This window comes from Labrus bergylta, chromosome 11 (assembly GCF_963930695.1).
Source record: "Labrus bergylta chromosome 11, fLabBer1.1, whole genome shotgun sequence".
Lineage (NCBI taxonomy): Eukaryota > Metazoa > Chordata > Actinopteri > Labriformes > Labridae > Labrus > Labrus bergylta.
Window position 1 is genome coordinate 12,305,141 of NC_089205.1, and position 17,793 is coordinate 12,322,933.

Consider the following 17,793-nt stretch of genomic DNA (forward strand, 5'->3'; position numbering starts at 1 on the left):
CGCGTGTATTCATTTAATACTAATAATGGATGGAGACAATTAAACATCCTTGTCTGAAACAGAGAGAGATCAATGATAGACATGTGAATGATGATGAGAACAATGACACAGAACCTAATTAATATGATGGATGATAAGGCGGCTGATTTTGACAAATAACACTAGATAAAGAATGAGGTGAGGAGGGATAGAGGGGGGAAAAAAACCTGATTATGAAAGCGTCGGTGCTGGCAGGATGAGGGGATGGATGAATATTGAGGTCAAAGATGGATAGAGTGATTGCTGGTGTGGCAGCTGCCTGAGTGTAAAGGTGGAAACTTAGCTGAGGAAAACATTCAAAGAAAATATTGAGTAATATTACTCAATCATTCACACAACTCCGTGCTTAGAAGGAGTACATGGGCTCATAAGTCTGCATAAGACCTACAACACAGAGAAAAATGCTCCGTTTCAAATGTGCTCTCCTTGTTACGTCACAGTGGGATTCTGGTAATAAAAAATCCCCTCCCCTGGTATCTTCATCCTTGGACTCCACCCCTAGCCTACAGCAAAAATTTTGCACAGCTCTGCCATTTTTATTCTCGCTACAGAGGATTGATGTCTACTGGGAAAACTCAGGGGGGGTCTCATTGCATTTAAAGAGATACACACACCAAACGGAGCGTTCTGAGAGAGCTGATTTATACAGGGTCACAAACCTCCTCTGGTGCTTGATTCATGTTATATTTTGACCAAAGCACAGCACAGGTGTCTCATTTAGACCACAGGGGACTGTTGTAAAAGATGGAAAGGGGTTATAATGTCTTCTTTAAAGCTGGACTATGCACCTGCCCAGGTTTTCCTTATAAACTTGGGCAGCAACAACACGTGCCCTTGTAACCAAAATGGTGTTCCTAGAAGGCTACCTGTGCTAAAGAGGACTCTGCACTATTCTTACAGGAGGGAACCTAGTACAAGTCGGGAACAGACGTCCAATAAAGCATACAGCATATCTTAGAATGTTTGAAAACCCAACTGTTGTCTTGTTGTAGTCACATTCTGTCACTTTATTTATTTCTGTCCTGTCTTTCTTCTGCCAATCCTACTATTCTGACATGCATGTGAGTCGCACCACAGCACCTATGTTCACTTATCAGTGTTTGTTGGCACTGGCTGTCATTGTTCCCTCCTGTTTGGATTCTTGCTTGTGTTGGTCTGACTTTCCGATGTTCATCACTTTTGATAAAAGAATCTGCTAAATGTAATGTAAGATTGTAACTTTGTATGATTCTAACATAGTTCAAGTTAATACCTCATAGTCCCTGATACAACATAATGCCCTGGTCAGTGTATAATGTGTGTGTGCTGGATTTTAAGTGCAGAATCGGGCCATTTTCTGGCTGTAAACTGCACAGAAAAGGAAGCTCTATAGTGATATTGGACTGACATGGTCTTTCTACAAGTACTCAGCCTTCACGGAGCAGAGTCAAGTGGTTCTCAGTGCTTCATTCGATATTAAAGCTCACACATCCTTTTTTAATGTGCAGTGCCTTATTGATCCATGTGAGATTTGCTTCTCACTGTACACACACACTCTAAATTTCACTCCAAACACGGCCTGTATGTTGCTTAAGACCATTACTGTGGATGACTGAACTTAAACCCAGACTCGTCAACAGGCCACTCTGCCACTTTGAAAGATAAAAAAAACACACACACACACACACACACACACACACACACACTCCTCTGCTTTGTGTATGATGACTCACAGCTAGAATTCAGCATGGCTGCGGAGAAAACTGAAGCTGGAGTTAAAGCAAGGCCAGCAATAAGTGTTCTCATATCTCAGCTTCCTGTCCCAAGATGCCCTCTGTCTGCTTCACTCCCTTATTTTATTTTTCAGAGGCAGTCATATCTCTCTGCCTTCTCAGCGCCCCTTTTCTGTTTAACTCATTTTGCGATGAGCACCAGAGCCCCACAGTGAGACAAACAATGTGTGTATGCTTGCTAGTACCGTGTGTGGGCAATTCCGCGAGTGTCCGCGCTTTCTAACCCGGGGCATGAACAATTCTTCATATTATTGCAAACGTGTGCTAAAGCTGCTGCATCTGTGTGCAATCACGGGTGCAAGGCAATCAGTCAGAATAAAGCAGACTCAGTGAATGCTCCTCTCAACAACTTGTCATCCTTATTTTTATCCACTCTTTGCTTTATTATTCACAACACAAACATTACATCCACGTCTCCTTGTTAGGTGAATAAGATTTGTTTGCATCTTGTGAGTGGCTCAATGATTCATCCATTCAAGTGTGCTGAGAGTGAAAACATCATGTGCCATAATTCTAGGATTTTTCTTTTTTTTTTATCTATCTCCTCCTTTCTGCAAATGTTTCACCAGGTTCAACCAAGGTAATATGCAGGAAATATAGTGCCTAGTATTAGGGGAGTTGTAATGTAACGATAAGCAGCGGGGATGTTTTGACACCGAAGGACAACATAAACGGATTACAGGGTAGTGTCCATGTGGACAGTGGCTCATTTCCGTCCTCTGCTGATCCTTTCATCTGCCATTCTGAGACTTCCCTCTTGCTCTTGCTTCTCCCTTGCTTGCTTCTTCCTTTCCCACTTTCACAACTCTCTCAATATCTCCTTCTCTCTAGCCCAAAAGTATCTCTCTCCCCTCTGGACAGTGTTCATTAGTATGATAAATCTCTCGGGCCTTCCTAAATATTCTACTCAGTTTCTAATGAGACACACGCCCGCATGCAACAAAAAATAAATAAAAAAAATACCCCAAAAAATCTTGCGGCAATGCTGTGAAGATCAAACCATGTTTGGAATCGGGTAGATAATGCATCCTTTCAAAATTACCACAAGGCAGGGCCCTAAAGATTTTGTACACAAAAAACCCTATCTGCTCACATGCTGCGAATGCAACAAGAACAATGTCAAAACTGCACGGAAACAAGATCAGCAGAGATCCCCTGCAATGCAACCACATAAATGTGTTGTCCTGCATGCACTTTGGAATACATTATTATTTCAGGACCAAAAAGTAGCCTTGCACCATGTCTCCAAGTCTCCAAAACGTCATAAATCTTTCTGCTCTGAGTTGCATTTGCGCTGAATGCCTGCCGTCCCTCCTGGTGCTGAGATGCTTTTCACACAGGATCAAGTGTACATCTCCCCCGTGTGTCCCTTCAACAGATTAGCCAATGTCAGAACACGTGTTTCCGTCAAAAATATCCCGAAGAAACCAAATTGCTAAAAGCTCAGGCCCGGGAGTCGTGTAGACTTTGTCATCCTGTCATACCAACTCCCATTTGTGTTGTGCCCTACCTCCCATGCCCCTGTACATTACAGTGAATCCAACTCTCATAGAAACTTTGTGGCAGCTTAAAGCCTAGGTGGAGGTAGAATTATGAAAGCTGAAGGAGCAAGGCCTGGGTAGGCAGTCTATAAAGCAGAGAACTAACCAGTCTTTTTTTTTTTTTTTTTTATTAAAACACAAATAAACAAGCCACATTCTTTAAATGGTTTCATTTTCAAAGAGGATCTGTGACTATGCGTAATGCCTCTTATGTGAGTAAATCTTGAGTGTGAGTAGTGTGAGTACTATTTGAAGGTGTGCAAGTTTCCTCCTCAGTGCCTCCCGCAGTCTGCAGAGAGGCACTTCGTCAGGGTCACCTCCTTATAAATGACTGAGCCAGAATATCAGTTTCTGTATCTCCTCCCTCACTTCTTCCCTCTTGCCATTCACAAATACTGGGCCTACACAAGGAAGTTGACCCTAAGATGCCACACACGTTCACAAAGAAATCTTATTGGCACTCGTTCTGTCATGCCACAGGCTGCGCCATTTCCTCTGACTTACCCTGAGGCTGCCCAGGGACAGATTAGCTGTGACACTGAGCTGCCCTGCCACCTTTGACCTTCCAGAAAGTTCTGAGAGAGCAGACCCCTGGCCTACCACTAGAATCCAATTACCCAACAAGGCAGGGAGGCAAGAGACAGGAGAATGAGGGGGGGAGTGGGCAGAGAGGTCAAATTGAAACTGAAAGTTCACCATACATTAGGCTCATCAAGCTTGCTTCATTTTCATCCAGGTTTACCTTGTCCAATAATGCCATTTTTGGGGGTTTCTTTTTCAATCATATGCATCACTGACAACACAATTATGCTGTTTTTGGACTTTTTTTTTTTCATGAGGACAAGACACAAAGAAGAAAAAAGCTGTGACAGCATGACTAGTTACTGTAAGTCCAGCACGAACAAGGTGATCGGCTTCTAATTATTACATTCAGGGCGGCAGTAGCTCGGACTGTAGGGACTTGGATTGGAAACCAGAGTGTCAGCGGTTCAAGAACCAGTGCAGACAAAGTCTGGAAATCAGTCTGGTAGCTGGAGAGGTGCCAGGTAACTTCCTGAGCACTGTTGGCAATGAACCCCCAACTGCTCAGGCGTTCTTTCATGTGCAGCCCCTCACTCTCTTATCTCTATATTTCAGTCTATGTGTGTGTAGCATGTTTCAATAACAGAGTGAATAAGTAATTTCCTGTGGGATAAATAAACAATATCTTCTTCTTCAAGGCACAAAAAGTTCAAGAGGTAATCTGAGATTGCTAATGGATTGCACCAAACAAGACAGTGATAAAACACACACCAACTTTCCATAGGCTTTAAAACTTTTCACATGAATTGCATATTCATGAACCTTCTGCAATCTCTAAAAGCTGAGTCTCCTGAAGGTTGTAAAAATCTGTTATCTTATCTTGGCTCATCTGTATCGATCATGGAATCTGAGCTCAGGTAGCTTTTATCAAAGGTGTGCATCGGGCCTTTGATACAAGACTCGAGGCAAGGGCCCAAATGTTCCTCCCAAAGGCTGCAGAGAAGCTTGATAACAGAATTATCGGCAGTAGGATCTGTTTGCCTGGGATACAATATCACCTCTTATCCTGTTAATGCTGATGAAGGATCCACTGGTTCTACTTTCAAATTTGTATGAGGTAGCTCAGCAGGTAAACAGATATGAGTATCACTGCATCTGTAAGTGTGGGTGGGTGTCGTTTTCCATGCAGGTTTGATACCTGAGGGTAAAAGAGACATCGATGGGAGGGAGAAAAGACAGAAGGAAACAACAGAGGGTTTTTTCTCGCCATTGTATTTCTGTAAATGAGATTTTTCTGAGTGTTGAATCCATCCATCCATCCATTCATCCATCAATCCATCCATCCATCCATGCATCCATCCATCCATCTATCCATCTTTTCATCTATACGTGCATCCATTCATCCATTCATCCATCCATTCATCTATCAATCCATCCATCCATCTTTTCATCCATCTTTTCATCCATCCATCCACCCATCTATCCATCCATTAATCCATTCATGGAAACAAATTCATGAATGCAATCAAAGAACATAGACCATTCATTAAACTTCTTATTTGTTTAAACACAAAATGTAACCAAAGTTTGCTGTGCTTACTGTTTGATTCTTGCCAAAGTGTTTCATAGTTTTCTTTTTGTTGCTTTATAATTTGGTTTAGTCTAATAGGGTTTCTGTCCGAGGGCTCTGAGTGTGAACAGAGGCCTCGAACCTGCTCTCTCAGGAGGCAGCTCTCTATAATCACTCTGGAGGTGAGGGGCTTTGTTATGGAGCATGTCACGGTCACTTTCTTTAGGGATGGTTTTAAAGATGGCTGTCCATGTTTATGTGCCATGCAGGCTCATGTTCCACGTACACAGATACAGGTCATTGAACCTAGACAAGTTCATTGTTCCTGAAGACGTAATCTGACTTTAATTTACAATCACTTGCAAGGCTCAGCAGAACTAAATGCTCCCTTTCAGGACACAAAACCCGCCCCACCCATGGACACACAAACACATACACAAACACATACACACACATCCAGGAGACCAATTTAAGCCATTAAGGTCTGAGTGCTGTACATGATTTTCTTTTCTGAGTCACTTTAAATTGCTTTAACTTCAATCACCCACTTCATTCAGTCCATAAATACACACATTTTTTATGTATTTACTATTGTCCTTATAGCTTTGCAGATCAACAGGGATATATATGTATGACTTATATGTATAATTGCAAAAAATATATATATCATATGTCAAACATACCAAAACAACTCTGACACAGCTGGCATCAAGAACTGTATTTTATGAGCTAAGACTCTTATGATAATGTAAATAATGTAAAAGTGGAACAAAACCAGTCCCATCAGATCACGTGCATAATTAGAGGTTTTTGGGAGTCACCTGGGGGGGGGGGATGTTTCCCTCTCTTTCTCTGTGGAGGTGGAGTGATGAGATTGAGATGTGAGGTGTGGGATTGCTTGCGACACCTCCTAGAAACAACACCTGCTACCTCACTAACACGTTTAGCATAAAGTAATCAAACTTTTCTCATTATCTCAGCAATGCAAGCCAATTAGACATGATACATCAACAACTCTGCAATTATCTACAATTACAACTCATTAGGCTCTGATTTACTTATGTTTTAATTAGCTGGCGCCGCACTTTAGGTGGCAGACAATGTCCTCGTGCCGGTGTTGGTGGTCGTTGCCGTCGCTCTTGCTGCTGATGGTGTTTGTTGGACTGTTGCACTTGGCTGAGCATGGTATGCTCAAGAGGCCATCAATCTCCTCTTCATTGCCTCACTGTTGACTCTCACAGCTTCAATACACACTCATACTGTAGCCTGGTATTTCAATTGCCTGACATGTTGAGTATCTGTTAGTTAGCTTTAATTGATGGTACTTTGTCCAGAGCAGAGTATTTCTCAAAGCTCTCTTGATTTTGAAACGGGGAAGTACTCACACCAGAGGTTACTTAAGGGTCAGTAAATAAATATGTGCTTTATAAGAACCCTCCCTTTCCATTTATCCTACTCAGAGTCACTGACATCTCTTTCTGAAAATGAAAAATAAACCCACAAAGGAAATATATATCTTATTTTGAAGTACATGCTGTATCCAATGCAATAAATAGAGCAGAGCATATCCCTGTGGTTAACGTGTTTTGGAAGCAAACCTATTATTTAGTGGCTTTACGTTTTCCGGGCCTTTAGAATCTTTGCATGAATAAGGAGGTGACAGAGGGAGTTGAAAGGAGAGAGGAGGGGAGAGGGATGGATTTAGAAAAGCTCCATAATTGTTGAAAGGGAGGGGAGGGACTGCTGGAAAAAGGCAAGAAAGGGATTGACCCAACAGATTACCCATTTGCTGTTCCCCCATCCTGGTCTGTGTACAAGTTATTTAGTTATTTCACTTAAAGCTCCTTTCATTTCAGCCCGGCAACCTTTTAACCCTTTTTGGTATCAATTGTCTCTTGCCGTCATGACAGAAACAAACCAAACCAATTTGTGCCCTCTTGTTTTTTGAAGAGGCAATCAGCAAAGTGTCCTTGGTTTGATTAGATTCCAAGCGGTTGTCTTCCATTTACACACTATTTCGCCCTGTTGCCTTTTTTATTCTTTTAGAAACTCTTCTTCAAAACACTTTTCTTAAACTCCATGGAGATAACAAGTTGAGAAGCCTCAATAAATGTTTGAACCAAAGACCACTCTGACCCTCAATCTAATATCCTTCCACTTATTCACTGTCTACCTACCGTCCATCCTATGATCTTTCAGAAATCAAATTACAATCAAGTGACCATCTCTGCCTTTGTGGTCACTTGGAAGTGACTGCAGTAGCTATTGGATCCTGGTGATGCACTGTGTCTATTGTCCACATGACCATAACAGGCTTATATACATATTTTTCAACGACCAGGATGAACTGTAAACCCCTTGAACTACAATTTATTTGTTTATTCATTCTCTTGATTTGCCTGTTGTACAAAGGAGTAGCTGTATAAGGAAAGTGGAGCTCTAACCAAGTATGACCACATTTTAAATTGCTATCTTCACTGAATACAGAGATGTGATTTAATACATACATCCATGCAGGAACCCTTTTATAAGGACCACATTGTGGCTGAAGATATTCTATCTGCATAGGCCATGTGTTAACTCGGTAAACTTGAAGGACCTCATGGTTACAATAATAAAATTTGGCTGAAGGCAGGGAACTACTTACTACTTACAGTATCCAAACTAAAACAGAAGCTTTATATATAGCTATTATCATCATCCATCTCCTCTATAGTGTATTTGTCTAACTTGTTTCTTTGCTCTTGTCATAAAGTAAATTAATTTCTTTGGCTTTTGCTCAAACAACTCAAATTAATCATAGGCAGACAGTCTAACACGCATGCTCAATGTACTGCTGACCAACACCCCCAACACAGCCTACAGAAAGCCAATGTTGATAACAAAAATTGCAATTTGTTACAGAATCTGCTTGAAGCTCTTAGGGTTGTGGTCAAAAGTTCTAATGAATCTATAGAATGTCTTCTCCCCATGAATACTGGATTTACACTGATAATAGTAATATTGATCCTACATTCTGAAGCTTTCTCCCCTTGGTTGTAACATCTGCATGTGTGTATTGAGGCATGTGTGTGTGACATCAAGGAGGACTTGTCAGACAGCCCCATCTCTGTACAACTCAAGGTTAATCTCATTAACTGTCATAGGATGATTGCATTGATTGCAGAGAATCATTAAGCAAAATTATGAAGAGAGAGCCTGATTAAGGCGTGTGTGTGTGTGTGTGTGTGTGTGTGTGTGTGTGTGTGTGTGTGTGAGAGAGAGAGAGAGAGAGAGAGAGAGGGAGAGCATGAACTGCTTAATTACCACACCCTCATTACTGTATTTTTGTCCTATTCTTATCTGCTTCACCTTGGTCTTTTTTTTCCTTTCATCTTCTCCCCCCCTTTTATTTCCTCTGCCATCCCTTTTCCACTGCAAATGAGACGGAAACAGTGAGAGGGACAGTGAGAAAGAGAAAACGATGGGAAACATGCAAACTACAAAGCTAGATTTGACAGGCAGATACACAACGATATCCAGTGAGGGATACAAACACATTGAGAATAGAAAAGTAGCCTGCGATAGGTAATGAGACTCCATAGACGGAAACTTGGAGGCAGAAGAGGGTTGATGATCTAAATTAATTGGCAGCAGTCCCCCTGCGGATGTTCTAAAATTACCAAAAAAAATAAGATTATCCTCAATTTATTCTGACAAAGGTAGAAAAAATGTCAAACATCTCATCAGTCGGCGCAGTGGGGGAGTGTTGAAAGGCGCAATAGAAAAAAATGACATTTTATTAGGAATTAATAAAGCAGAGGAGGGCTGAAGATGGTAGAGAGGGAGACTGGACTAACCTTGATTTAAATAATAAGTGAAACACTATTCACACTAGAGAGCTGTGCTCAAATATTAACTATGTGCAAGCTTTTACCATGTTTAAGTTTCCAGTTTGTCTATCTTTGCTGAGGAGGAAAGTGGTTGAATGTGTGCTGTAATTGTTCGGTATATGTGCAATGAACATTTCTGTGTGTTTCAGCCACAGTTGCTCTGCTTATTCCTCTGTTTTGTGTCTTTGTTCGAGCAATTGACACAAATCTGAATTTGGCAGAAGAATATGCTGTATGAATTAATTAGTTGTGGATGTGCATGTATCCTAAAGTAAATAATCAGTGGGGAGGATAAATGGTGGAACAAGCCTGACAAGTGAGTACAGCCAACTGTTCACATCAGAGGGAGAGAATATGAAGCTTCTTTGGACCTACGCTTGATGTATTTAATTCCTAATGATGGACTTGATGGAAAATTGCTTAATTCAAAATGAAGTTAAACTGCCAAAGATGTTTTTCTTACAGTCAGCAAAAAGCTTATTGTGTTTGTTTGTGATTTAAAGTACACTATTTTCTTGAGTGAGACCTTTCTCCAATGTCAAACTCTGTCAGATTTGATGAACAAGTCATTGTTTCCATTTTCCTGTCTTCAAATTGACTTTTTACACCACAAAGCAAGCAAGCAAGGGTCTCCCAGGTGTGTGTTGTGAAAGGTGCTTCACTTACAGATGGCCAGAGTCCTGCGAGTTCTATCAAAATGTGGATACATTATTTATTTTAATGGTCAAACTTTATACTGTAAATGGCCAGCTTCACAGTTCTTCGGCAAAAACAGATCTGTGCCAGCAGTGCAACATTAGGGACTCTGACTAATGATGAATGTCCTGTCAGGGTGAGTTAGAGACAGCTCCACATACAATCTGCCTGGAAGACTGCCCACTGTGAAAGAGGGAGAGAGAGGGGGGGGAGGTCGAGAGAGAAGAGGAGGGGAGGAGGTGGTGGAAACGGTGAGGGATAGAGGAAATATGTAAATGGTGGAATGACAGAAATCCAGAAGTAACAGAAGAAAAAGACAAATCCAATCTAAAGTAAGTGAACAACTTTATTAAAGGAAGAATGTGCAACTTTTTGATCCAGTAGATGTCGCCCTTGAGCACCAGCATTAAACCAAAACAAACTGCTGTTTTGAAGCTATTCTGAAGCCTCCGCTCTCCTCCAGCGACACACCTCCAACCCCTCTCCACTCCCATTCACACGAAGGAGTTATGAATTAGAACGCACCACAAATAAACACCATTAAGCGCAAGCGGAGGACAAAATTGTTCTTTGCTCGAGCTGCAATTACCTGTGGCCTGCACTGTTGTTTTAGCTAGATGTTACCACATGGGTTAACTCATAGCGTCATATTGCTCATGAACTGACATGGAATGACCGTGATCTAAACACACTTATGTGACATCCAAATAAGCAGTGAGTAGGCTATGTTATCCTTCTTTTCTCTGGTCCTTGACTAAATCAGCTTTATACGCAAGGCCGTCCCGTCCATGTAAACACAGCTCCAGCAATAACACAGCTAGCTCACGCTTCTCAGTCATGTAGACAGTCATGACTACTTGATTTCTGCTTTATTGATGTGTGAAATGTTGCACACTCTTCCTTTAAGATTTGAGGAACAATATGTAAGATATCTTCTGAATGAAATCACAAAATGACCTTACTATATCATCAGACATTATGGAGAACTTTACAAGTTGAAGTGCCGTCTGCTCTGTCAACAGTGCAGCAGACAGTATGTCCTCCTAAGTTTCTATTCCGGTTTTCTAACTTATCCAGTTAACCAGCTAATAAGTTAGCCTTGGTCATTGACTGAATTAATATACACTCGAATAACTTAACACTCGCTAACGCCTTGCTACTCCACAGCTCCACATTATCATAAAAAAACATGAGGCTCACTGATTTTCATTCACATAACAAGTGGAATCAAACTTTTAGAAGTGTGATTTTTAAACTAGAAGCATATTTGCTGTTTTTTTTTTGACGTACTGTACATAGCTTATTATTTCAGACATACAAAATCTCTAATTCTAGTCTATTTTGATGGATTCTTGTCATCTCTGTTCAACAGGTTGATCCAGACTTTGCTTTCATCTTACCACATCATTATTATTTAGTAGAATAACAGCCAACTGCTAGTGTTAGTGTCTTCATTAGGCTGGCACTGTGCTTCAAACATTTTCTAATTTGGTGTTTCCAGAGGATGTCATACTTCTGATGTGTCGGCGGACAAACCTGCAACTCCATTTCTATTTAATGATATTCACACTGGACAGAGAGTCTTTGAAGTTTGGGAAGCCAACATGACACTCAAAGAGAAACACTACACGGGATGCATGTGACCCAAATGAAATGGTTACTTTTGGCACTAAAGCAGATATGATGTTTGCCTAAATGACACAATCAGACTCGGCACATCATCCATGCTGCCTCTGTAGATTACTTTAATCTTTAAAAACAGGTGTTGTGCTTTTTAAGCTTTCAGGTGTACTGTACCTCTGTGAAGGATTTACTACTTTAAAAGTCCATTAGCCTTACAATCTGGCAGCTTCTACTAATAACACGATTTTGTCTGTTTCCATTTCTAAAATAAGAACACTAATTAACTATGTCTTTCCCAGTTTTCATCTTAAAGACTTATTGAATTGACACAGAAATTAACACTTTGGGCTTACTATAGCACATAGTATCTGTTTGTTTTTTTGACACACACATTTTAATTAACAGGGGGAGCTTTGTATTTTGTCCAACTGAAGTCAAGGCTTAATAATGAGTAAGCCAATGACAACATGTTTAAAGCTCTGTTTCTTCAGAAACTTTTGGAACAACATTTTTACCAGCATTTACACCTTCCAAGTTTGGCTGAATACTACTTTAAGAAGTAAAAGACCAAGAAAAGTTAAGTCATGATGTTCTGTGGGGAAGCGTGTAATGGATCACCAACATGCTAGATTGATGGGGGCAGAAGTAACTCACTCTATAGGGACCGGTTCAAGCCTCGGTGCGGACCAAAAAAAAAAAATAGGAAGTTGGTTTGGCAGTTGGAGAGATGCCAGGTCACTTCCCAAGTACTGCCGAGACGCCCTTGAGCAAGGCACCAAATATCGCACAGCTCTGGTGTGCTCCCTGTGTAACAGTGTGTAGCAGTACTCTGACATCTCTCCACCAATGCATATCACAGGACCTGTTTGTGTGTATATGTTTATATTGCGGGCCTATGTGTGTGAGAAGTATGTCTCAAAATAACACTCAGGGATTAGTATGTAAAAATATATATTTAATGCTGCCAAACAAGCATTAAAAAAACCTGATTCCAGCCTTGTGGGGCTTTTCCAAATGCAAATGTAAAGAACAAGCTCCAGTAAGATGAAAAATAGTAGTGACAGTAAACTTTTTTTTTATTCTAAAGAAAAAAATTGACATCATCTTCCGTGCATTCTGTTTATAAAAACAACACTGCATAAACACACACAGAAGGGATCTAATGCCCTTCTTCAGCACTTCTTTCAAAAACTTAAAAGCTCTTTTCATAAGCTCCATTTGGCATTGACAAGCCTGCAGGATTCAAGGAACAAGACATGGAAGATAGCTATAACATTTCATGGTGTGTGTATTAGTGTGTGTGAGTTTGTGTGTGTCGCCGTGTGTGTGCACTTGTATCTGATGATCTCAGCAGTTGTTGATTCAGCTAAATGTTTGATCTGAAGAACTCTCTCTTCAGACTCAGTCATTAATGAGGTACACACACACACACGCATACACACACACCCACCCACCCACCCACAAAGGCCTATGTGATGTACGAGCTGCTGTGGAATCAGATGCCGAACTGCACCCTGCTTCCCTGCCTGTCAGTCACATCACAGCAACAGTTACACTATCGTTTATAGTGCAATCTGCTCAGATGCTTTCAAGCAGTTGTGCACATACACACACGCGGACACACACGGACAAACCCACACACACACTTACGGACACACACACTCGACTCTCATGTAAGCTTCTAACAGTATCAAATAAAAGGTCAGGGCTATCAGAGTTCAACAGACAGCCTTCTTGTTTCCAACAGGACCTTGTTAGCCTCCTGCCACTTGACTCACCTCACAGCCAGTGCTTCACTGTGAGAAGTACACTGCCGCTCACTTTCTACAGCTCAGTCAGCAGGAAACAGCTCTGCAGAGGAGGTAGGTAATGGAAAGTCAAAGTGTCAGAGTTAGCCTTGAGACAAAAAGTAACGTATCATATATACACCCTCACTTGTAAGTTATCTATCCACTTTGGGAAATGCCTCAGATACAAACATTACTATTTTTCACCTTCCAACTGGTGATCACAGCTTTTCTTTAATTCAAAACTTTGTATTGTGTCCATTCATTTGTAGTAAAGCATGCACCACGTCTCCAGCTTCGTGTAATTTTTTCCCTATGGCTTTTTGACTTTATTAAATGAGTAAATGGCAAACTTTCCTCAGTCTAAAACTACAAAAGATATTTCACTTGAGGTTTAATAAATTATGGAAAATCCAACACTGAAGGTAATCTAATTTTGCTTTGCCTGCATTGGCTTTTTACTCATAACATTTTACATTGTCAAATTTTAGAACCTCATTTACAGGTGACATATTACACTCCTTTTCAACTACTAATAGGCTGTTTCTGTGTATATAGATTTAAATGCAAATGAGCTGCGTCTGACCACAACCCTCTGGAAGGGCTTGCGGCTCGGGCTTTCTGGCTACATGCCCTGTTGTTTACGGTGTAAAGGCAAACTCAAAGGGCAGAACAAACACCCTGCTGTGGGAGTGTCATCCACCTGGGGGAGGGGTTACTTCCCTTTGTGATGTCATGAAGGGAAAATCTCCAAACAGCCTGATTGAGAACACATTTTCTACATACAAGGTGGAGAAGGCAAAAAATGGAGAGGATGTAATATTATTCTTAGGTTTTCCTGAGGCAGCATGCCATACATCAGCCATGAAAAAGTTTTGCTTCCAGAAAGCACAGTGCTTCAGGACATGACTGCAGCAATAGTGGTATATTTATATATATTTGTTCAATTCATTTGAAAGGTTGAAATGATGATTAAAAAAATGATCACAAACATTATAAGTTTGTGTCACAGTTTCTGCAAAGAATTTGGTTAATTGTCAGAAACTAATTTCCAAGTTTGACACAGTTGAATAAGCCATGGGTGGGATCAATTAGATTTTCAATTGAATATATTATAAAGCGGCAACACATTAGAGAACAAATATATTCATGTGCATTACATCAGTCATTTGATGACTAACCAAGTTCTTACAATGGTTTAGATTTTCTTTAGAAAGTAGAGAGAGGCAATTAGTGAGAGTAAATGAGAAGATAGAAGGAAGTGAAGGAATATGAAGGGTACAATAAAGTGTGTCAGACTGGAGTACAGTCTAATTGAAGACTTTCATTTGACTGGAGTTAACCACCATTTATGAAATGTGACACCTGTTCCCACAATGAGATTGCTAAACATAAAACTCCAAACAAATTACCCATTAATGGAGGTTATTATCCATAACTATTGAAGAGCATGGTGGGTGATTACCTACGTGAAGCCGTTTTTTTCTCAAAGGAAACTAAGTTTGATGTCTGACGCAGTCTGCAATGGTTGATTAATGGGCCGGGAGAGAACATTTCATTTATTTATTTTAATTGATTTTGAAAGTGGTGATGTATAAACTTTGGTGACTATACAGCACCTGTCACCAACAGTCTGAAGCCTTTCTGTCTCTTCCTTAGTTTGCATAATAGGCTTTTATTTTTGTTGATGGGGATATCTTTGTATTCTATATTCTAACACAAAACATAACAAAGAAGAGGACCCAAGGGTAGATAAAACAGGAAGAACAAAAGCTTACTTCAAAGACTGTCCAACAAAATGTCAATCAAAAGTCTAACTTAAAAACCAAAATCCAAGCAACAAGAAAATCTCAAAAAGAAGTCATCAGGAAACACTGGTGTTTCACAGGGAGGTAAGATGTATGAACTGACACACAAGGGAAAAAGCAACTCCAGGGAAATTGAGACAAAATACAACATGAAAGGAAATGTGAACACTGAAAAAAAAAATACTCAGGGGCAGAGTTAACGGCGTAAGATTGGTTTGGTGGGCGGCTATGTGGCAGGGTAGAGGTAGAGCAGGAACCTTCAGGCAGACAGCCTGAATGTAGGGCATGAGCCAGGAACAGTTCAGGAAGACGGCTGGGAGGAGGACCATACAAGGAGAGCAGTTTGGGGATGGCCACCAGGAGGTTTTCAGCCTTGCCATCAACAGAGTAACAGGGGGATAGAGACAGAGGAGTGGGAAGGGCCTCCGATGGGAACACAGGGATTTACAGAGCCTCTGAAGGACATATGAGTATGCCAACTGCCGAGGGGGAACCACAATTTGCCAGACCAGGGAAGGGGGTACACCAGTTGGGCAGTTTTTGTTCCTGTTTCTAACCCTCATGAAAAACCATGTATGGTAATGGTCAGGGATGTTGTATTCACAATCAAGGGGACTGGAATATATCCCAGCATTCACTGTATTAGAGGGAGGTTGTGCTTTTGAACAGGCCACAATGCTAAGGCTAGTCAAGTTACACATTAATCCATACATTGTGAATGGTGTTTTTATTACTTTTTAGAGAGACACATGGAGGAAAAATGCAAGCTACACACAAAACAAACTCAGCCGGCTGGACTCTCTGAAAAAAAACAAGATTTTCTTGTCGTGCTATCTCGGTTAAAATTTAATGATTCAAGTTTTACATCATCAAACAACATATGAGGCTGTGAATGGGCTGTACTAACTTTTTCTACTTTTCTGCCTTCTATGACTCAATAGAGACTTTCCGCAGCAGTGTGTGGGTTCCCTTTGTCCTCTGATATGAATATGAGCTCATAACATTCTCTCAAAGTCATCTCTGAACACACACTACTCTTCATAGTCCCTCTATAGTCTATATCAAAGAACTAATGGGATTACATAAGGACAGTGGAAAGCCAAGACTCCATGTAAGAGAGATTGAGAAACAGTTTGCCGTTCAAAGATTATTCATTACTTCCTGTGTGCCGCTCAGCGTCTAGTCTCCTAGAAAAGAATACTTTCCTCATAAAAAGAGAGTCCTAGGTCGGATATCGCGTCAATAAAGGAAAACATAGGGGGGTTTTTACAGTTTAAAAATAACTGTCAGTCTGATGGCACTCAAGAAGTAAATAATGTCATTATCATTTGTGTGCTGTTATTTTCAAGAAGGTCTCATCTTTTTTTCTTAGTAACCTTCTTCTGAATAACTTTTGTCAACTCCAATGGTTTTCTCTTGTTTCCCTCCATACCACAAAACAATTGCACCATGGCATCATAACCTTACCATTTGTCTTCTATTGAAATAACTCAGATTGCCCTGAGAGTCCAGATCAGATTTCACATGAAACGTTTTTTGGAGTGTGTGTGTCTGAAATCAGTATTAAAAATGATGACATCCAAGTGAACAATTTTTGGTTCAAAGTCTTTTAGAAATTTGAGAACAAAGTTTCAATTCTCAAAATCAGAATCAGCTTTATTGACCAGGTATGCTTACGGGAATTTAACTTCAGGTGAACAAAATTAACTCAGAGTTTTGACATTTGATTCAAATGTTTGAGATCAAACTTGAATCATGTCTTATGTCTGAAGCAATGGGGGCCATGTGGTATGGTAGCTAGTACTGTTGATGAATGTTGAAGATGACAATGCTATTTGAATTGCAATGGCAACTGAGGGCCAAGTGGTAGGTCATTAAAAGATAAGGTGTTTTTATACCTTAGCAAAATAAAGAGTTAAAAAAAACAAAAACAGGATTGTAACAACTTGTGTTATTACTTCAGTTTTCTAGTGGTTAACTTTCACATGCACAGCTTCAGATCTTATCTCATTAATCCTAACCCTAATAAAATATTAGAGAATCAGCTAAAACAATTAAATAAAATAAATCATGATCAAGTCAAGCATAAGAGAGACCAAATAGGATGATGCAAATGCAACCAGGAAATCATTATTCATCATTATTTATAATTTTTTTTTTCTTTTTTTGCTGTCATTTATCATCCAAGCAGCTGAAGTCCCCTTGAACACTGTTTTGAATGAGCTTGAGTCGATGTGTGACTGACATGTAATCCTGGAGACTTGACAACCAGCAGGAGAGATAGGCTCATTGGTATGCTCTATAAAGTGTAACATTTATGGCAATTACCATCAACATTAGTAAGGGGATTACTCTATCATTACAATGTCATTACAATCATCACCCTTGCTATATTCATCGTCCTCTTTATCATCATCTGCATAATCAGCCGATGTCATCGCTGTCGACAGTGCCAACTCTGTCACCATGGTAACTTCTGGTTCTCAAGATGCATGATGAGAGGCATGGTGTCAGACATCATTAGGGGATTTTTACACACCTTATGATGTCTCCATTACACAAT